Genomic DNA, 24596 nt, shown 5'->3' with positions numbered 1-24596 from the left:
ACAAAAATGTGATTACTTGATGCAATGTTTCCTGGAAATGTTCAGGTAGATATCACAGTGGGTAGATGTATCAGATAGATAAGTAGTTTCCAATCATACAAATTTTTTATGAAAAAGTTAAAATATAAATTCAAGATAAGTTGGATTCTGTAATGAGTTGAACTGTTATAAAAATGTGATTACTTGATGCAATCTTACCTGGAAATGTTCAGGTAGATATCACAGTGGGTAGATGTATCAGATAGATAAAGTAGTTTCCAATCAAACAAATTTTCTATGACAAAGATAAAATATGAATTCAAGATAAGTTGAATTCTGTTAAGAGTTGAACTGTTATAAAAATGTGATTAGGCTACTTGATGCAATGTTACCTGGAAATGTTCAGTTATATTTTATTGATCACTGATGGTAACGAGGGAATAAGAAATCAGAGCAAGGATTTGATAATGCTTCAATGGAGAAGTTAATATTAGCATAAAATTATTCTCGTCATGTCCACATAACTTGTCACAGGAAATTGGCCAAGACTAACTCATATTTGTAACGGAATATGACACGACATTTTCAATAACCGAACACGAGAACAACATTGAAACTTCACATCACTATCGACAAACTCCTACTCGAACAACTTATCTAAACTTTCTTAAATGAATTCTGAGCAGAAATCTTGTTATAAAGTCAAATCGATACCGGCAGCCGGCAGCACAACTTGCACCTCAATAGATATAGAATCTGTAATTTTCATAGATATGGATCTTCCCTGCATATAATTTCCATATTGCATAACATCAGGGTACACTCAAATAACGTGGTTTATAACTATAGTTGGAACAACTATCTACATGTTACAAGACTACATAGGTATAACTATCACAGGTAACAGAATCGAAAGTGATAGTTTATGCTGGTATTAGCTGGTACGCCCACCAATCTCAACAGAGTTCGGTTTCAATTTCAAATTTCCAGCATAAGATTATTGGGAACCACAACCACTGGTATCTATGAGGTGCTACCTTTTGCGACATTCTCGCTGACAACGAATTATTTCTTCACCAGATATTGGAAAGGTCAAAGCACTCTGCTGACGCTCTCCAGATGACTGATAACTGAAAAGCGGTGAGCGTGAATAATGCACATGGAGTGTAGAGACAACATCGGAAGAATTCTTCAACAAAAATCTTTCAACTAGAAAGTAAAGCAGAGACTATAGTATAGATTTATAGGATGTTGACTTGTATTCTACAATGCTTGGGGAAAAATGTATTTTTTTCAAATGAATCTCGTCGGTAGGCATGGATGTTTGATCATCACATCAAATCACCCTCGCATTTTGAATTTCTCACGCATAAGCAAAAACCTCATGTGGGTATCACCCGCAATAAACAATCAATAGGTTGGACAGTAATTTTTGTAGTAGATAATTGTTACACTTTTTCTATGTATTTAAACACGACATGCAGTCAAATATCAAGTAAATAATTAAAAACTTTTACTTACTGACTGAAGTCTGTTGAAAATGATCGCTAGACGGTCGAAAGTACTTCAGTCAGTAAGTAAAAGGTTTTAATTATGTACTTAATATTTGACTGCATGTCATGTGAAATACATAGAAAAAAGTGTGTTAATACATAGCAGCTCGGAATGGATCAAGAAACCATCACAGATAATTGTTATTGGGAAGTGGAAAATTAATAACAAATTCAGAAAATTCAAATGTTAGAATATAACTTGATGGATATTCTCTACTGTATGATCATTGAGATGTTTTAGTCATCTCTTACTTCATTCTACTCGCGGTTTCACTGATTAATCGACTAATTCAGTCAGATAAAATGAATTTTATTGCCAAAAAATGAAGAATGAATCATTGTTCTTTGGTATAGATCTGATTTAATGCTCTGTAGATCAATCGTGTTCATTTAACAATGCGCAGGTGAATGGTTTGAGCAACAGTTCTTCTTTAAATTCAAAGGTGACCTGCCAACATTATATTTACATTTGTGGGTATTGGCATAAAATTAACCAATGTACATAGAATACATTTTATTCTAGGTTGGTCGCTGTCAGTATACACCAGCGTCAAACCCAGACACATCCATCCTAGCACTGAAAATCAGTCTTGGGATGGCGGTGGCTGCTTTTGTCGTTCTTGTGGTAAAAAGAAGTGTCTTGTTTTGCATTGGTACATTGGAATAAACAATTTCTAATCTGTATAGGTATTCCCTGGTATTGTTTATTTTTTCACGTTTAATACTTCCATGTGTCATTAATATGGGACCACCATGTAGATTCATAAACTGTTCAAATCCATCATGATCTGTTTCAACAGTTATTATAGTCGACTATATTTTCAATTTTATTGAAACAGAAACCCAATCAAACCCACCCGACTCTCTAAATGACGCAATCTACATTAATGTAACGATGCATGCAGTTTCAGACAAGCTCTAGAATGTGTTGAATATTCTATTCCACGTCAATTGCCTGATTTCATCGTAATGGATTCACGTCCACAATCCACAACGCATTAGACTCGGATGAAATCGTATTCTTTCGACTAACATAGGTGGTCCAATTTGAATTAATGTAATGATACATGTAATGTAATCTCACAAGGCACTTCTTGTTTCAATCACCTCTATTTGCAAAGCTGATAATGGATTTCGCTGTGAAAAGCACTGAAAAACGCCTGAGCTAAAATGCACAACCACTTTCGTTTTCATAAAATCAAACTCCGTAAGAAACTAAGACCAGATTCGGATTTTTTATTCCGTTTTTTCAATTAGGATATCATTTCACAGCATCTACTCCTGATTCGACACGTTGCTCGGCTTCGGTTCAAATTATGCAAATGACGAAAATTGCTATTTAACCTTGAGACAAAGAAAGGAAACGGTCGGTGAGTGCTTTCACTTTTATTTACTTTTCTGCCGGTTCGTTTCGGTGTTTACACGCAGTTAATGTAACAGGTAGAACGAGATGCTTCTGATCTTTTTTTTTTGTTAATAGACTTCTAGAAACAGAATATGAAAAATGGTGCTGTTGGAGAGAAATTTGATAAATCCTTTGGGGGAACAATCTTCTTCTTCTCGAACAATATTACTGGATACCTGTATTTATGTTGAAATTAGCGACCCCATAGCGACTATAGTAGGATTCACGTTATAAAGTCAGTATCTGATTAAAATTAGTTTTCCATCCTCGTCTGCAATCAAACGAAGCAGATGGCTCTATCCTTTTCCAACTCCGCAGTGTATTCATATTTCGTCATTTATGAACAGGAGATTCCTATCACAGTATTCATCATATTCTTTCAATTACCGGCGATGAACGTTACATAGAAATAGATTAAATAACTTATTCATTTATTGATTCAATAATGATAATATCAGTAGACAAAACTGGGCTTCTAATTACTTGAACAAGGTAGTAAATATCCAGGGATTCCAAATGATTTTGACAATTGACTCTGACATCCTATTCCAACTTATTGTCCAGTACTGTATCAAAAACACTGGAAAACCAAGTTGTGCAATACGTGCAAATACAGTGCAGCATCAGGAAAAATCGTTTGAAAAAATAATGAACGCCAATATCGTGTCAAGAGTGCCTGGTAGTCGACTCTATATGACATCGATATGGGGCTCTTCTTTCATTTTTAGTTCCACTTAATAACTTCAGAAAGCGGAATGGTGCTCCATCCATTCTTTACGATTGAGCAGATACATGTGTACAAGCGAAGAATAATGGAGAAGAGAAGTTGGAGTTAGTGATTGACCAAGTGAATAACAAACTCTCGAGAGAAAAATGGGGAGGAACGTAATCGAAGAGGTAGGGAGATTGAAGAAAAAGGGAAATTCAATACAATGAGAGAAGAGGAGAATGATGGGGAAGGAGAAAGAGATAAATAGTTATGGTAGAGTAATAGAGGAATAGAATACACTGTAGAATAGCTTTATAATTTGATGATGTGCTGAGCTTTGGACAGCAATATCCACTCTACTACTCTACCAAGATGGAGGAAAACGATACGGAGAAAATGAATCTTATAAAAATGAGATAACAGAAGAGATATGAGGTGGAAGAGAAAAGAGAAAATTGACAGGGGAAAGATAGAATTCAAGAGTTAGAATGGAAATGAGAAGCAGAATATGGTGAATGAGGGATAAATATCGAACAAAATGAAGACAAATAGAACAATTTGAATAAGAATACAGCAATTTTGAAAGATGACAGAGATAACATAGTGAAAGAGAAGAAGAGAAACAGAAGAGGACCTAAAACTGAGGCAGGCAAGTTGAAAAAAATTATGAGAAAGACTGAGTTATTGGAATAAAGAATGAGTGATAGCAAACAGGTTGGAGATAAAAGGGGAATTGATGGTGGAGAGAGAAAGAGAATGAGGAAATCACAGAGAAGAATTGAATGAGAATAAACGAGTAAAAAATAGATCAGTTAAGAGATCCAATCAAGTAATGAGAACAAAAATTGATGATAAAAACAATAAAAATATTCATAGAAGAAAGGATGCTTGGATAGAAATGGAACTGGGAGGGTGAGAGAATGAAAGAAAAATTAATAGAAGAAAGAATGGAAGGATGAGAGGGAAGAGAGAGTGAAGAGATGGAGTAAGAGAAATAGATACTGACCACTGACCCTGATAAGACAAACTTGTGAAGATAGTGCTCGTTGGACTGAAATGGAGCATTCCTATCACAGATGAGCGATCGGGCTATGATAAGATGAGAAGAAGGAGGAGAAGAAGAGAGGAGAATGAGAGAAGATGGAGGAGGGGTAGTGGTTGAGGAAGAGAAGGAGAAGGTGGAGGAGTAGAAGGATGATGAAGAAGAAGAGGAAGAGAAAGAGGGCGACAGTGAACTGTGCCATCACAAACAAAACAAAGCAAAATCGATGCGTTTCCGTTAGTATTTGAAGGAGCATCACTTAGAAGAGATTCCCATCTCAGAGATAAGAGGAGTGAAGTACATGTCGGTAATGGACAATGGAAAGCACTATTCCACTCCAATCTGCGATCTGCCCGATGTCGTGCTAACTGAAAACTCCCTCCTTCTTTAGGTGCCAATTCTCCAAGATTATTTGAAAGGATTATCCGTTCATTGTACAAGTTTGAAGAAAAATAACAATACTTAATCCATTGTCCGCAATTTTCCGATCAGATTCATCTTTTTGTATTTCAAAAAGAATTTCACAAAGGTATTCTTCCTCAAATTTGAGGAGCTGTACGCTGTAGATTACCTCAGTTGATTGAAAAATACTTCCCTGCATTTTTGCTGAAATGTCTTTCTTTTAATGAATTTTTCTCCAATTGGAACAGTCTTGTGTCAACTGGACTGGAATCCATACAACACTTCTACTGTATATTGCTGCATGCATCATTTTTTTATGTTTCTACTCCTGCGCTTGACTACTACTGTTTCATTACTACTACTTTTAAAATGCAATAGAACTATTATCGGCTACAACACTACTGCAACACTATACCACTCTTATTTACAACATCTCTGTAATTCTTAGTTGCTGTTGTTTTTGAGTGAAAAAGCACTAAATTCCATAAAAGTGAAATTATAACCTTATTTCGGACTTCAATTCCAAATATAGCATTTCAGTTTGAAATTTGCACCCAAAAAACGTTTAGCTATATTGCTAAGCTGGTTACTAAGAAAACAGTATCTAGAATTAAATACAGTAAAAGAATTTTCCACTGTATTTTGGCAATACTTTTTTTTAAACAATACGATCTCACTTTTCGGTTTTTAAACAGATACGAACCATTACCCTCATTATTTTATAACGAGCTATTTCCTTATATACCAGAGATCGTTATTATATATTGATATCATTCTATATACTTCTTTCTCAGGAATTTCACAGTGATAGAAGAAAGATGTATTTCCAACTGATTATTGGATGATAATAATTATTTTATAATTAATCAGTCGATCAATCTCACTATGATTATGAGCATAGAATAACCAACCTTAACTTTTTGGTGAAGGCTACTCTCATTTATCAAGAAATTAATATTCCATGTACCCTTTTCAAAAACATTCTCGGAATAGAAGTTTTTGAAAAGGGTACTCATATTCTTATTTCTTGATGGATAACCAATCTGTATAAAATCATAAAGTAAGGAAATATTTCTGTCATCTCTGATAAAATAATCTAAACTGAATAACCAATAGTAGTATAGGTATTCTCTGTATTGATTTTCATGAAGGGATCATAAATGAAATCCTTGAAAACTTGCAAATGAAGTGAGGCGCGTTGCAATGACTCAAGGAGTTCTGCATTTTTCTAATAGTTTCATTGTTTGAAAGACATGATGGAAATGCTAAACAGGGGTAACGAACTGAATACAGTACCAATAAGGCAGGCTTACCGGCCATTTATTCAGAATCCAGCTTTTGAATGATTATCAATAAACCACCTTCCATGTTTGGATCGAGCAAGTAGCCTATGACGCACGCAGATATAGAAATGCCAAAAAATGTGACAGCCTAATAAACCTCAATTCAAATATTTAGAGGTCACCGAGTGAGTGACTACTATTGTGTAAAAACGAGATGGAAAAAGTAGAGACTTTCGAGAATTAATTACCCATTTACCTAGATTCCATGAGAAGACGAGAATGACTGCTTTACTCACCTGGAAAAAAGAGAAGAAAGTCATTAGAGCAAAGAAAAACGTGAGAGAATATTCCATCATTCAATCTACTATACATTCATCAATAATTAAGTCAGTATGCCGGTATTGAGCAATTTAGAAAATCTCTCTTCGCAATTTATTTCTTGAAAAACAGCAATTTTGGTACAATTAGGGTGAAGGATAAGACACGTTAGGAAAGTTTTAAAACATTGAATTGAAAAAACTTTCAGTCTAAAAATATGTTTGCAAACTTATTTTTGAGTCTTATTTTCTTCACTCATTGTTGATTCTAGTGTCCATCGTTTTCAAGCATTTAAGGGTAATATATTTCAAAAATATACAATTATTAATGGAACATTTTCTTTTGTTACGAAATAGAAGAAATAAGCGAAATCTCACAGTTTGTAGCCTCCATATACTTCTTCATCTTATACTGAACTTTCTTAGGGAAATTCATAACTTTCTATTAAAACTTAAATTATGAATTTTTAAATGGTCGGAGCACAGAAGCAAGAAGTATAAACCTGAAGAAAACTGGGAAACTAAAAAACATTTTTCCCTTTTCTGTGGTAGAAGTATTTAGCTTTTTGTGTAATTGAGAAGTTGATATTGTGGTAATTATTCATATTAAATAAAAAGACTACCTAAGATTTAGACAATTCTTGTCAAAAGATTTTGTCAATAGATTTGTCAATAAAAAGACAAAGATTTTGACAATTTCTTAGTCTTTTTATTTTATAAGAAGTATTCAGATTTCAGAAAAATATTTTACACTAGAGAGAGCGACGAGTACAAGTCAGTTGCTTGAGAGTGCGCAAAATTGTTGAACTCAAAAAATCTATTTGAGAAAGAGAGAATGAGTGAGAGAAAAAGAGCCATCCTGTATCATTTGTGTTTCTTTTTCATGCAAACCATACGAGAAGGAAATGGAATTCGACATTAATTGAAATATGCGCCTCGTCTGGTTCAAGTTGTATTCATCACTCTTTAGAACAAAAGACAAAGATACTTCGTTTATCAATTTCAATTAGTTTGAATATTGTTGGTGTCTGGTTCACTCACAGACGCGCACATACGAGTAACTGAGAACCACTTTCAACTGTCAGAATTCTTCATGGCATCATCAATGCTTCCCCCATTCAACCAATGCTGACAGATTGAAGTGAACCTCACTGTGGTAACATGACAGTTGATTATTTGATGATGGGAAACGAAGTGGGGGGAAGCTGTTGATAGGAGGGGGAGGGGTGACTGAATTGTCGACTATCTAAATTGAAATCTCCGAAACTTTGGGCCGCGTTTTTAGAGAGAGACAGAGAGAGAAGTTGAACGGCAGCTCAATGAAGTTTGAATCGGAATCGGATGATTGAATGAGAGCAGATGGCGGCTGGCGGTTGGCGGTTGATGATGGGTGGTGGGTGATGCTGGTGTGAGGGTGGGTATACGGGTACCACAATTCCACAATGAGTTGTGAAATGTTCAATAGTCATTATCAAACATTATAACATGAATACATAATTTTTTGTTATACTTATAATAATCGATAATGTGCTAGGGAGAAGTTGAGTAGTATATTAAAATGACGAATAAACTATTACGATAGCTATTATAGATAGCAAATAATGGATAAGTTATTTTTGGGAAAAATTTTCAATCAATAAAAACCTCACATAAATGGTGTGATATTTGAACTATATTCAAATATGATTATTCTATGATTATTTGAACTATATTCAAGAATAGAAATTTAGGAGAGCAACAGTTTTGTAATCCTGTTGATTCTCTCCCAAGTATTTACTGGATTATTTATGTTAAATGATCATGTATCTTTGTAAATTAATATTGTAATGATATCGCTGAAATAATGGTGGATATTTACAATATTAATTATTCATAATCTATCCATTGATTAAAGAATACACAATTATCAATTAAAATAATAGTATTTCCACTTTCATTCTTTTGCGTATGATATCCATCTATGAAAACTTAGATTCTAGAATAAGATATCCCGGTTGGCGTAATAACCGAGCAAAATATTATTAATGAGGTTTACTCTTTCTGCTCTATCCTAATTATTAGAAGAGCTTCATGAACAATTGCATTTCTCAGGGGATGGACTATAATCTAGATCGCGATAAGAATGAAAGAAATAACAAATTCATAATACTTGACACATTGCCTGATCACCAACGATGTTCTGTGTATTCTATAATTCTGCAAATTCAAGCTTCTAAACATGGAAGGTTTTTTCCGAAATTATTGACATTTTATGAATAACTCAATAGCAATCAAATCAACATAATGAAGTATTGGTTTAAGTAATTAATTATCAATCGCAAGATTCGCATTAATTTCTATTACAACGATCCATTGACTAGAAGAGTGTGATTGGAATAATTCTAGAATAAATTGAAGAAATACTGGATATTCAAAATCAATTTCATATTTCGACTAGGCACCATTCAACAATATAATTAACTAGGATTAATTCACTATCCCAATTATACTCCATACAAAATTACTTCAAACTTTGAGGAATATGCGGCGCAGAGAAATTGAGGGAGATCAGCCAATTACAATGATGGATAGAGTCATTGGTGGAAGCGCAGTTGTCAATTTGTTGATTAGAGTCAATCGAGTCTGTGATTGCAGAGAGGAAACTTCCAAAGTTTGAAATAAGCGCTTGAATACTCACTGGAAATCAGAGAACGCTGCACACAACGGCAACATAGCCGCCGTTTTATCCCTATCGCTGTATGCCTTCTCTGCTACGCGTGTACATCACAAGTAAGAAGTAATTTTGTACAGTGTATAAGAGGATATACGAGAAAGGTATGTTTTGGATAAAACTTATTGGATTACCTACAAGATAGAATGCGTAACTTATTTCTTAGATGAATTCTTCCTCGTTCAAATGAATAGTATATAAAGGAAAAGGATACACACAACTTCAGATAATATAATGTGCTAGAATCACCACTCTCAATGACAATAATTATTGAAATTTCAATAATATTTACATCAAATATGAATGTCTGTTTTCTTTAGGGCTACTTTTAATATAAATAAAGGGTACCGAGATTTATATTTTTATTCAAATGTGAATGGTATCATCAATCGTTGAGATCCTGGTAACTCAGGTAATGAATTCATTGTCCAACGACATCCGAATGGAATTGTGGTTTACATCTCCTCCCAAAAATAGCCTTCCAGTTAAACAGGACATGCAAAACAAGCTAAGTTGTCACTGACACTGTTTCGGTAACAATCTCCAGTGAGATCCACTTCAAACTGACAGCATTGGTTGAATGAGAGGCAATGATGTTGTTTATATGGGGGAATCTGACTGAATCGAATCTCACCGTAGCACAAGCTAAGCATGTGACTCACAAGAAGAAAGACAAATCATTTCCTACATAACAACACCACTGTTATCAACGTAATAGGCGTTTATGTAACGCGGTTCCAAACATCCTATTCTGACACTCGACGGAAATAACACCTCTACGATAATAAGTTGACTAGTTGAACAGAAGGACATGCCACTCCCTCATAATCACTAAAAGCTCATCCCAACTATCAAGCAATCAATTCATTCCAACTTCATTTGAGAGTGAATAGAACTTCACTGCAGCCTACAACATTATCACCATCTTCCCAAACATTTCAAAGTATTTTAAGAATATCGCAGGATTTTTACTCAATCGAAGTCAATAGAACATCCAAATTTGATCAGCATTTTCTTGTGACTGACTATTTTCAGTATCTTATTTGAGTGAAGGAACATTGAACACAAAATATCGCAGGAGTTTTATTCAATCAAACTCAATAGAACATCCAAATTCGATTCAATGTTCCTTTACTCGAAGATACTGTACTGAAAAAGAAAAGTAACTTACTAACAGAAAATACACATGAGACAAATCCTTGGAAAGCTGGGGACTTTTGACCTTTAAATGTCATATTTGGAATATGAAGAAAGTAGAATCATTGTTCTGAGAACTCCAGTAATCCAGGAATGTTTTTGTGACGTTTAAGAGGCTTTCAGATAAAAACTCTTTCAACTTGAACGCTCTTGTAGAGCTAAATATATTAGCCGATAGAGGCTAGAAGCATGCTCAAACTGATTAACGAGGGATAGAGCAAAATCACAAAATCCTTTGATGATTATAAAATTGAAAGTTATGAATATCCTGAAAATCATTATGTGTCATTTTTCGACAGTATTGCAATAAACATGAAATGACAAATGTGACTTGGAAATTGGAACTTGGAATTTGGCATCATAATATATTATAATTATACTTATATAATCAAGTTTGTGTTTCTTCAATGGTTCCAAATTTTGGAGTGGAATATTTATAATAAATTTATTAATTGATCCATCTAAATTCAAAATTTATAGTTTTCATGTTTATTTTGGACTAAAATTTTGTGAAAATTGTACACGTGGAATTATAACTTTATCTTGGACTGTGTCACCTATAAATTTGGAAGAAAAATAGCACAAGGACTACCTTATTATTTTATCTACCAATAAAATAATTATATTTATTTATATTTATATATTTATAATATAAAATAATATATTTTATCTACATTAGTCTCATTTGCATTGTAAATAAAAAAAATACTGTACAAGCCAACTTTGACATCTTAATAAAAAATTGTCTTTACTGTTGAATTTTTTTGACTGGGCAAAAATGTGTCTATTCAATATAGAATGGTGTTGCTATAATCAATATTCAAATTGATTCCGATGTAATATTGTAATGGTTTCATTGAACCACACATGATTGGATTTACTTTTAACTGAATTGATTGAGGCAAAATCTATTCATACAATTTTTCTACTCCAAATCACACAGATCTCACATTTTTCAAAGATACTGATTAAGAGAATCAAGCGAAGGAGCTCCATTGGAATAAGACCAATTTTTCATTCTTCTAATAATTACTAATCCAATTATTCACGTCATTCTAATTCGAGTCCTCATTCCCATCCCTCTCTAACACTGACTTCTTACTTCTGAAGTTCAGCACGACACTGTCATTTGTAATCAGGCCAGGAATGGGCCTCCTGCCATGGAGAGGCACATCAAAATTAAATCATCATTAGTCGTCCAAAAAGACAGCAGCCCGATTCGTGACGAACATCTTTTTTCTAGATGGAGTTGGCCGAAAATGCATGGACTAAATTAATGGCGTAATTTTCATTGTGCTAGCGTGATTAGGCCCACTTTTTGACGCAGAAACATCAGGAGAAATCTTGATGTGCCCAATTTTCCCCCTCTCAAACTATGACGAGTCAGTAAATTAACATTGGAATAACAAAAATCACTAATATCGCTTCTTCCTACCAGGAATCCTTCAAAATCGAGCTCAAATTCACCAATCAATGAATTAAGATGTATTAATAATATTATTCATATGACATTTATTGTTGGGGAGTCCCTGACGGATTATCAAGCGCTTAAGATCTGAAGTCATTGAGAGCCAAAAATAATTACAAATTGAAAGACTCGATGGTCTTCGAAGTAAGGAAACAAACAAAATACAATAACAAAAAAAGAATGAATTCAATATATAATATAATTGAAAAAAGTAAAAGCAATATATAAAACCAAGAGAGCTTGATTGACATGCAATACACGACAATAGCTCAACAACATTAATTTACAGAATATAAATATTATATAGGAAGTAGGACTCACCAGAATATTCAATAGTCAGTAAATATATCCATTTAGGTTTATACTTTCTACTCCCACCAAGAAGAAACTATTTCAAAGAATAGTACAGAAGTCAAATGCACCACACTTTGAGAATATTTAGTAATTCAAGAGAATGTACAGTTATTCAGAGGACTCAAAAATGTTGAACAAAAAATTCAAGTCAGTAAACACCACACTATAAGTCAGTGCACCACACTATGAAAATAGACTGATAAATTTCACTATAACAATCAGTAGTGATTCTAAAAACACAAGTTTATGGAAAAATTCAAGTCACACATCAACACAACCAAATTTACAACTATGAAAAATACGAAACGAAATGGAAATCCAGAATGAAACTAGCAGTCAGCTGTAAAGCCTAGGCACAGTGACACCACAGAAACCAGCTAAACAAAAACCGCGTCCTACGATTTACGAAAAACACGAGACTTGCTGCTGGAACCGAAAAGCAACATCAACTGCTCACTGCCAAAGTCAAACGCGGACTGTTTACTATTCTAGGAGCAGGGCAACCGTCAAGGCAAAGCCACACACTCCTCCGGCTTCTTCTAACTGGATACTATAGTGGCGCGAAGACTTGTAGCGACATCTCTCGGAAAACTAGACAAACATGAGGAGAAGACTAACGTCTTTGGGCCAGGGTCACGAGAGTGTTGTGGAGTACGCTAGTACGGCTGTTTGTTGTAACTTATGTGCTGGAAATTTAGGCTAAAATTAGCTTTGGATTGACTTTGATTCTATATTCAGCTTGAGGTTGCCCAGACATCGAAGTTTTGCTTGAGAATCCAAACTTACTCGGCTCTGAAATTGGTTGAGTATTCTAATTTACTCTGCTCTCAAATTGAGTAATATTTGTACACAATGTTTTGAGCTACTCCCAGGATGATATTAGTTTCTGAAATTTCAATAATGTTTTTTCAATTTTGTTGAAATGTTTAGTTTGATTCAACCTACTGCAATTGTTGTATATTTGAACAGTATAGACTACCCATAGCTACAAATAATCAGTGGAACAGTCATTGAAAAGTTTTTTAGAGATGTAACGTCTTTCATTTATGTTACATCTTCATCATAGCTATTGTATAGTGAGGTCCACGTTATAATGGCAGTGGATAAAGATGGAAGAATAGCGATGCCGATTCTCTGAATTAATTAATTATAGTTCTGCACTGTCAAAAACATAATTGGCATCGTTGTGGACCTAGAAAAGGATAGTACCACCGGCTTTGTCAAATGATAGAGAAGGATAGCAAAACCAAAATTGATCAAATACTGTCATTATAACGTGGACCTCACTATAGCTATTGACTGATGTAATTAGTTATTAATGCATTATACATACAATCGGCTAGGTATTGATTTTGGTGAGTGCCATGAACAAATATATCGATATTGGCACAGAGAAAACACATTCTTTTCTGTGACATTGTTCAACTAATTCAAGAATAGGCCTAATTATAATAACCAATCGACCCTATTCTGGTTATAAACACTGACGAATTTCAAGTCAGTTTTGACAAAATCGTATAATACATCATGTCTTTTTCGAATATCATTCCGGGAGATCATTGGATATATAAATGCTATCCGACGCAAAAATCTTATTTGATTTCAGATTCTCCTCTTCACCTTCATTTTCTGAGACGGTAGAAGGCATCTTCATTTTAACGAAGATCTTAATCACCAAGAGACGATTCATAAGCATTCAGGAGCAGAATTAATTCCATTCAGTAAATTTATAAACAGGCAACCCTTCAAACGTTTCTTCAATGGAACGATCTAATTGATAGCCATTTATTTCGGCGAAATACAGCTGCAGTACTTGGAAGGATTTGTATGATGGAATGGTAGTGATATTCACTTTAAACTGTCAGCATTCTTTGAAGTAACATCAATGCTTTTTCCCTTTTAACCAGTGCTGACAGATTGAAGTGAGTTTGAAGTGACTAATTCTCAGTCTCCGTTGTACTGTTTTGAAGGATAGCGACTTCGTTCATCAGTCTGCATACTTATTAGCAAATCTGCAATAAGCGGCGTTAGTGCCGCTGTGAACGCCTGAAATTGAAGTGTGCTTAATTAAAGTGAACGACGAGATTCGTCCTTCTCGGCTTGGCTGGGATCAGCTCGATACGAATTCGAGTGCCTTCGACATCCAAATCGGTCGAGTTCACTTCACAAGAAATTGGATTTGATTCGAGTCGAGTTAGGATTGGCGAGCTGCTGTAACTGTTGGAGACAATTAGCAAGTTCCAGTAAGTTTGATTCAATTGGGATCGAAAATCACTTTCACTGGAGGTAGTTATTTGTTATTGTTGACTCATGATGGGATGGGGAAGCTCTCGTTGTTCTGAGAAATTCTAATTCAATCAAATCAAAGTTTATTCATCAAAAACAATTACAATAAAAATTTGAATAGGCCTACTATGGCATTCAATACAAATAAAACAGAGAAGTTTTATGCACTGAATAATTTCTTAATAAGCATAGATAATTTAATGAATATATACCCCACTATAAATTATATGTGTTGGGGTATAAGTTATTAGTTGCTTGTTGCGTGTTACAATTACTATTTTACAAACTTCATTTAGTTGAGTGATTTCAGTTTAACAGCCCACATAGCTATGTGGTGTCTGTGCAACGCAAATTGTGTTTATGTGGATGCACTTAGGCTAAATACGAGCCAATAAAGTTATGTGACGACTCTGCAACCGGCCATCAGTGATATAGGATTTAAGTTTTTTTTTTTATATTGAAATGAGCATAAATTGATAATACAAACAAAATTATGAAATCAGTAATAATAAATATTAATGTTCTATTAAGGATAATAATAAGAAAGTTAATTTCAAAAAAAAAATGAAAAACTAATAAAGGAAAAGAATAAATAGTTTAAATATTTACAGTCTAACTAAATTTTCACAATTTTTTACTCCAATATCAACTAACCTGGAAAATAAACTTTTCTTGAACTTGCATCTTATATCTATTAAATCCTTCCCTGTTACCTGGTATTGAATTGTAAATTTTTGATCCCAAATATAAGGTTTCTGCCCAAATGTAGTGTTCATCCTTGGTACTGTAAAGTTCGTTTGCCTAAAGTTTCTCTGCCTTGTTTCATGGTTATGATCTGCCAATCTTATTTGTTCTTTGTTTCTCCTCATTTGCGTGATGATAGTCTGGATGTAGACTATCATCTAGTCTTACACTAAGTTTTTAGTGTCCTTGAAGAGAATGTTAGAGTGATTTTGTTCAATGCTAATAAAATTTAGCAATTAATGCTGAGCATCTTCCAACAAATATCATTGGTTGTATCTCACTCTAAGGCTCAACTGACACTTATGCGACTCAGGTCGAGAAGAGACTCGACTCTAGTCGAGAGCATGTGGTTCCAAATGGTGACACTCAGACCAGTCGATTCTAGTCTCCGCGACTGTCACCATTTGGAAACACATGCTCTCGACTACAGTTGAGTCTCTTCTCGATCTGAGTCGCGTAGGCTAAGTGTGAGTTGAGCCTAAGTGGAACAAGTATGGAGTAGTAATTCATGATCATAATCCCATAGGTCACGTCGATACCATAGACGAAAAGCACAAACAATAGAGAAATCATACTTGGCTTGCTACCTCAAAATACAAGATATGAAACTGAAAAGGTGGAAAAATGGGATGTACATTGTACATGTACAAGAAGAAATGTATTGTGATGTTTTGCATTTGCTCAATTGAAATTGATGGTACTTTACAGAAATTGTTTTGGAATGGAAATATAATCTATGAAGTCCTTTTTGTCAGGATTATGACAATTAAACCTATGGTTTTCCAAGCATCTTTTGGTATTACAAACACAACACAATAAGCAGTGTGAACTGTTGCATTTGCTGAAGTGGGTGAATTAGATCGAAGTGAAAATTAGATTGGATTGAAGTGAGAATTAGTACTTTCCTTACCTCCAGTAATATTACAGCTTAGTGTATTAGTCAAATTTCTATGTCATTCACTACACAATTAATCGAGCTACTAAATTAGGAGTATTACGACTTATTCTCAATCAGTATTCCACTTCAAGAAGAGTATCTACGTTCATGCTTCATTTACATGAGTTAGAATACTTATTCAATAGACATAAACCTCTTAAACTCTCACGATCAGAATACAGTATTGTATAACTTCAATGTAGAACATTGAGAATGACACACAACTTGTTTGCATACAGAGAGCAGTAACGAAAGTTATAAAGTCTCAAGAGCAAAAGAAAGTTAGATTTCTAATCAGGTAGCTGACATGCAAAAGGAAATAAACGTATTTTTTGTTGAATTTATGAGACATTTCGTAGAGATGAGATGATATGGAAAGCAAGCAGTCGGTTCGACTCGTTCAAATTGGGCTTTGAAAGAGAAAAAGAGGAAACAGGTGATGGAGAAAAATGTGAAGAAGAAGAAAGTAATGAGATGTTGATGATAAGAGAGGGATGAAGGGAGGAGATAAGAAAGAAGTGGGATAGATGAAAAGTGGGTGATGTAGCAGCAGCAGCAGGTTGGACGAGTCGGCAACAAGACAGACAGAGAATCAAATTAACTGCATCATAGAATTCCATTTATGCAAATTCACAAATTAAAACGCACTACTGCCTTCCACAGTAGAAACAGAACAAAAATTTCACTTTCTTCTCGACGTTTTATTTCTTGTTGATGCTACAACACTTCACTACACATCACTGGCGAAAGTTCTTTACGAGGTTTAAATTTTGAAAATCACGACAGCACAAATTCAGCTGGGAATCGCCTGCCGCTGATTTGAGCGTGTAATGAACATGGCCGTAAACACTTTGGGCTTTATGCTTCCTGGTGCCTTATTTAGCATGAATCTTCTCAGCGAATTACAGGCCGGCTTTTATAAATTTATCCTCAAACTGCGTCAACGATTATTCATGCCCATAAACATACACGTAGATTAGATGAGGGACAGAGAGGGATATAAGGGACAGAGTCTGTAATACGGATGGGAGGAATACAGAACTAGTTACGCGGAGGAGGAGGAGAAGGGTGAAGTGATAAGAAGTTTGAAAAATTGCATCGAAAGTTATCTCTTCTCGAAATAAAGTTCAAGTAATCAACTATTTACGTTTACAAGTCACCTTTTCCGATGAGCTACGACTTTCCAGAAGTTCACTTAGAGGAAAAGAGAGAGATTTAGGTAGTAATCGAGTGAAATATGCATGGAAAGTGAAGTCTCAAGTCAAAACTCTTCTATTACACGATAATATAAGCTTATAAGTATTTAAATAGACATGACATAAGAAATAAGAAAATGTTATTCTGAAATTAAACGTAACAATTAATGTGAAAATGTAATTTTGGAATTATGTTCTCCCAAACACAGGGATGTTTTATGAATCATTCAATTAAATATAGATTCAATTTCCAATGTCCAAAGAATTACAGTAGTTTTCAGAATAATCCATTTGATCTTTGAAAATTACTTTTCATACTTTCACATGGATCAATGCGTAATGAGTCACTGGGTCACATGGGTCAACATCCATCTTTATTGCTGCCATACGTTATTGAATGCGAAGAATTTTGGACAATAATAAATTATGGTTGACATGAAAAGAGTTTGAGTCCAACCAAAATGTATGTTTAGTAGGCCACATCCTCATTGGAATGAGTTCTAATTGAGAATTACTTTATCATTGGAAATTGAAACAATAATGATAAGTATCAAACTAGATGCACTACCTATTCGCAAGTTTCATTATGAAGATAGAAGTAATATAACGTGAAATTCAAGACGTTATATAAAGGGGCGAGTTTTGCCAGTTACACACATCGATTTTTGGACGTTCAAATTTTTTCGGTCCATTATGAATTCTATCAGAACGGAGCTTAACAAACATACTCTATTTAATCTAATTGAATGGAAATAGAAAGAAAAATGAAAATCTCAGTACCCTTTTTGAATATTTAATCACAATTTAATATTTGATTGAATATTCAAAAAGGGTACTGAGATTTTAATTTTTCTTTCTATTTCTATAAAAAGTAGCCCTATACAGAAAAGAGATAATTGAATGGAATTTATATGGACGGCAAAAAATCGTATGTCAAAGATTCGATATGTGTGTAACTAGCCTATGACATAACATGACATTCAAACTCTTGCAACAAACAGCCACCTTACCACAATTTCGTGATGAAACCAATCTCTCACTGATCCACTAATACAGGTCTGTCCTTGATCTCTGCAGCTTAATAATGACATCAGGAAGCAGGTCACTACTATGATATCACCAGGTGCATATTGGGATCCCACAATGCAATCACCATTAGGAAATTATTGTTCAGATTGAAAAATAAATTACTGATAACAATGCACATTAGTGTGGTGAGTTCGATTTGCTTCAGAAAGCACCAATCTAATGGGAGTGGACTTATCATAATAGACTCCTCGTGTTGTTTAAAGCTTGAATTACGGTTATAGTCATAATCAAGCACACGCTGGTCATTCACCAGTTATAGCAATGATTCATCACTGCACGCATGAGCAATACTGATGTTGTAGTCATCAGACTCTTTGTTGGTGATTTTTCAAGGTTCGAGAATAATCTATTTTTTATAAATATTTGCATTAATAATGCAACAGTAATAATACATACAAGAGTATGTATCAATATTAATTTAAGTAGTACGGTAGGCCTACCCATCAATTTTACATCCTAGCGGGTGACATTCATTTCATTCTGTATCTCAGTTAATCCGTATTTCATGTTAACGTCCTTTGTATTTTATTTATTTATTTTCTATCTGAAATAATCAAAACTTTTCGAATAATAACAATAGATTACCTGTATCTCAGTTAATCTGTATTTCATGTTTACGTCCTTTGTATTTTCTATCTGAAATCATCATAACTTTTCGGATAATAACAATATATTACCATTTAAAAGCAAAAACCCAACCTCCCTAATCTACCCTTTTACCTTTAAAACAAAATTGAACATAACTTTTTAGAATATGTTCATCTAATTCAACAGACAGGATGACATGAACTCCAGGAGAACTGAGACCCCTCCATCCTAGCTACCAAATGTCGGCTTCAAAGAGTAAAGAGTTCATCAAGAATCTGAACATTATTTTTTTGGACGGAATAAGTAGTATAAAAAGGGGGAGTCTGGTGCACAAGTGCACCAGACTCCCCCTTTACCTCAAGGTCATCCAGGTCAACCACCCTAACCTCAAGGTCATCCAGGTCAACCACCCTAACCTCAAGGTCATCCAGGTCAACCAACCTAACCTCAAGGTCATCCAGGTCAACCACCTTAACCTCAAGGTCATCCAGGTCAACCACCCTAACCTCAAGGTCATCCAGGTCAACCACCCTAACCTCAAGGTCATCCAGGTCAACCACCCTAACCTCACACACGTATTGGGACACGACTGTACAAGACACAATGTCCCACTCCTTGTAGAACAACTCCTTTTATACCCCAGTTCAGGATCCGGAGGGAATTTTTTTCCCTTTTTTTCCCTTTTTTTCCCTTTTTTCCCGATTATATGTGTTTTTAATTTTTTTTTCCATTTTTTTTTTTTTTTTTTTATTTATTAATTTTTTTTTATTTTTTTCTATTTTTATTTTTTTTTATTTTTTTTTTGACCTTGAGGATAGGGTGGTTGACCTGGATGACCTGAGGTTAGGTTGGTTGACCTGGATGACCTTGAGGTTAGGGTGGTTGATCTGGATGACCTTGAGGTTAGGGTGGTTGACCTGGATGACCTTGAGGTTAAGGTGGTTGACCTGGATGACCTGAGGTTAGGTTGGTTGACCTGGATGACCTTGAGGTTAGGGTGGTTGACCTGGATGACCTTGAGGTTAGGGTGGTTGACCTGGATGACCTTGAGGTAAAGGGGGAGTCTGGTGCACTTGTGCACCAGACTCCCCCTTTTTATACTACTGGAATAGAACCTCTTACTTCTCCAATAATAAATCAAATTTACATCCAGCCTTACAGCATTGTTATACTTTGTACAATTAACTACAAACGACTACACTACTATACTGTGCTTTAAAAAAAACCGACTGACGAGTGATTTATTGTATTCTGTATTGAGTTGATTAATCGAGTGAATATTTATAAATATATAATTATATTAGTGAAATGTTTGATAAATGATATTTGAGTAACATTTTTGCATAAGATCATCCATGCATATATGTGCATATTGCACATTTGCATATAAGATCATTAAGTGTAAATTAAAATGTGATTTGTGAGTAATGATTGTGAAGGACTGCTTGCTATCATAGTCTTCCATTCAGGAAAATTTTGCGAAGCCTCATAATAATGAACAATATTTTAATTATATTTTAAATGAATATGTTCAATATGAACACTAGAACTTTAGATTATGAGAACACTAGAAGTCTCGTAATAATGAACAAGATTATTCGATTATTTGTACTAACAAGATTATTTGTACTGATTCTTCAGTACACTGATCATCAGATTCTACATGTACAAGCTCTGAATTCGTTTTAGAGAAACAGTCACATTAAATGCAGTAGAGTGACATGCCCAAATAGAAAACATAATTATATTTCCATGTCATGTAATTCTCATCTTTTTAATAACAATGTATACGTATTATAACTCAGCACATCACCAAATAAACAACACGATAGAGATCAACCAGCTTTCCACTTTTTTCGACAAACCATGTTAGGCCTTGTTTCCGCTTTCGTGTATGTTAATCTAGCCGTCAGGAAGAACCATACCGATGATCAAGATAGAATTGTCTGCGTTATAATTTGCGTTACAATTTTCGTGTTTCAAGATTTCTCTCGAGCATTTCTGGCCAATAGGGCAATTGCGCGGGAAAGGATTAGCATAGAAACTCTGTTCCCAGTTCTATTTCACTTGCTCTCAGCTCGTGTCAAATCTCTTCAGCCCTGTCACACTCTCTCACTCACTCTCTCGCAAACACTTTTTCACCGGCTTTCATCAAGTCTTCAACCCCTCTCACCCGCATCCAGCGTAAAATCTCCTCTAAACGCCTAATCTTGTTTGAAAGACAGCTATCTGCCTTTTATGCACTTTTACCTTGATTTTGATCCGGAAGATTTGCATCTTTGAGATCTCCTTTCACTCTTACCCTCTCTCTTACTCACCTATTCTCTCTTCTTGACACACTGTCTTTTTCTTCTACACCCACATTAAACTTCCTCCTTTTCACTTTTCACCTTTTCTTGCAATCTGTCACAGCTATGCTTCTACCTCATCCTCCTCCTTCTCCTCCTCCACCCCAGCCCCTTACCCAACCAGCAATCTCGAGTAGAAATTTATTCATCTCGTCACAGTCTCTAGTCTAGAGAATCTCTGCAGTGTTATTCAAATTTTGTTGTCATACTCAACATTGCAAAAACCTAGTTTGCGATTCTACGTAAGATAAGGAAATGCGGAGAAAACTCACAGCTACATAAGAATCTCTCAAGACAAGAAAGAGATAGTTGAAAATGAGTATACGAATAATAAAAGTGTATAATTATTCAAGATTGATCAGTGGGAATAGAATGATCAATTTTTACCACTATTTGAGGAATATTTGGAAATCCATATACGGTCAACCATAAAAACTTTCTCAAGAATATCAGTAAAGCTTTTATATCAGAAATTGAACAACATATCCTCCATACAAGCTTAGCCAAATTATGAATGATCTAGGTATTCGTTGTGCATCATGCGAATCTTGTACATTTCAAAATGAATAAATTTAGACTTTATTCTATATTGTTGATCATTTTTCTCACTGTGAGCATTCAAGAGTAGGCCTACAGTATATTGGATACGATATCAAAACCAACATTGATTGGAAATCCATTCCAGAACTTTATATTGAATGAGATGAGTATCATAAGAATGAACTCTTCTCATGTAAAATAAGGGCGTTTCTGTCACCTAACGACAAAGATCATCAATCAAAGAGATTGTGAGTGTCTAACATTTTCTATTGAGCTGTATCTAATACCTCTAACAAAATTTCAAATATCCAATAAAGTTCAAATTAGAAACCCCTTTCATGCTTTCAACTATGTTAAAGTCGTGTACCTACCGCGAACTTTAATACACTCGAAGCTTGTGGGGTACATGAGAATCCATGTCCTCTACATTAGTTCCATATTGAAACCGATGAAGTTTCCACGGGAATAGGAATCATGTTGAACGGTGTTCAATATTGACTTCGTTATAGTTCAGCGTTACCCCAATTGCATTCTTGCATTGAACTCTGTTTTCTAGCATCATACAAAACACTCCAAGCTCACGTGCAACGGATATACGGTGTAGAGTGTATATCTATGTGTATCTAACTATCCCACTCAAAATCAACTCGACTAGGATATTGTTGGATGGACTGCATCGAAACTCCAACTGAATGAACCACTTATACCTTTCTCTCAAACATGCGCAGTATATACATAGTCATGTCACGGTATATATTGCAGACACGGTTTGATAGTAATTTGCAGCCCCACCGGACAAGACTGCAATTTCATCGATTGCCCCAACCATCGCACTATCTCACTCTATCTAATAGCAATGATCTACTTGCAAGTTGAATAGGTTAATTCTGGTGCGAAAGAACTCGCCTATTACCCTGTCATTGCACTGCGATAAGATGAATGAACGCGAGCGAATCTTCCAGGCTCAACAATGTAAGTGCGGCACGGTACTTTCTCGATGCATTATTTATTCTATGGGGGTATTATCTATTCAGTGGATAGTTAATGGAACGTCTGTGACTGTGGTCAGTGCCATAAAAGACGGTGTATTGTGTAAGTTGTGGTTTCTCCAGTCAATGGAGGCAAACATCTCAAGGAAAGATTGCATGATAACTCTATTAATTTGATAGTAGATTGTACAAAAACTTTTACTCATACCGTTAGTTGTTTTTTATACTGGAAATTGGACAATAACTCTATTACTTTTATACTCAATTCTCTTTTGAAATTATTCTTAGGAGGAGTACTCAAATTTCATCCATCTTCAATAACTACATTTATGTATTAATGAATAAATAATTTTATTCCCATCATAAATTTCATTTGGCATCCATTTCAAGTTTTGGAAACTATATGACCATTTTGACAAGTTGTGTTGTCATTGTTAGTAATTCATTTAACTGTAATTACTGAATAATTGTTAAGACGTATAGATAATTTGTTCTTAAATTTGGAAACGACAAAAAAACTAAACTCAAATGCATTAGTGTTGAATGAGTTCATTATGATTGGAATTTCAAAACTTTGATGATAGTCTTGAGATGGTAGAAGAGCCAACCTAAATTTGAGGATCACTTGATGAATAAAATTGTTGTAGAATGGAAATCTATCCTGAAATATTGCTGATAATTGAATTTAATGTACAATTTGAAGAATATTAGATGGTCAAAAGCTAGAAGCTAGGCGGATTAATGTCTACAACATTATTAAAAAACAACAATCAATTTCAAAGAATGAATTTGTTGTAGAGTATTTACATTTGTTCTTTTACAGTTTCCTTTCAGTTCCTCACAATTTCTTATTGAATAATGACTTTTGAGAAGTATTTCCTTGTACTTTCGTTGTAAAGTATTTACGTTTGTTCTTCTACAGTTTCCTTCTAGTTCCTCACATTTCCTTCTTAAATAATGACTTTTGAGATGTCTACAAAATTCCCATTATTATTATCCTCATGCACTAAAAAGAATTTGAAGATGATGGATTCAATAACCCGATTAGATCCTTCATCCCATTGATAAGATCCATATAATTGGAGATTGCAGTTATTTCCCTTGAAAATTGAGATCCATCATCATTTCATGGATCGACAAAAAATACTTTGGAAAGTCTACTAGAAGATGCATCCGAAACATCCATACACCAAAGTTATACTCTGATAAAAATGAGTCCGGAAATATAAATTCAATAACATTTTACGAATCGGCAAACAATCTTTCAGAAAGTCTACCAGAAATTGATTCCCTTGTAAAATAAATTGATACTCTAGTAATTTATTATTAGCCTTTTGTGTCAGATCAATGAGCCTATCAGAAATAACTGCGATTCTTTAGTGTAACCAATGACACTTGGGGAGCCATTGAAATTTCACAAATAGATGGACATTAAATTTCCTCTGGTTCCCTCTCAGTAC

The 24596-nt window shown here is 34.6% G+C and overlaps 1 protein-coding gene across 4 annotated transcripts in view; it reads right to left on the bottom strand.

The window, feature by feature from the left end:
* Window positions 1–24596, bottom strand: part of LOC111064370 (rho GTPase-activating protein 7) — a 213084-nt gene that overhangs the window by 145741 nt on the left and 42747 nt on the right. Inside the window, exon 1 of one of the 4 annotated variants that reach the window (XM_039432126.1) lies at window positions 12387–12905. The exons of the other annotated variants lie outside the window; for them this stretch is intronic. The gene's annotated coding sequence lies outside the window, so the exon portion shown is untranslated. Of the gene's footprint in view, window positions 1–12386; window positions 12906–24596 lie in introns of those variants that run through there. 4 annotated transcript variants of the gene reach the window in all.

Source organism: Nilaparvata lugens, chromosome 7 (genome assembly GCF_014356525.2).
Source record: "Nilaparvata lugens isolate BPH chromosome 7, ASM1435652v1, whole genome shotgun sequence".
Taxonomy (NCBI): Eukaryota; Metazoa; Arthropoda; class Insecta; order Hemiptera; family Delphacidae; genus Nilaparvata; species Nilaparvata lugens.
This window is presented reverse-complemented; position numbering and strand designations above follow the sequence as displayed.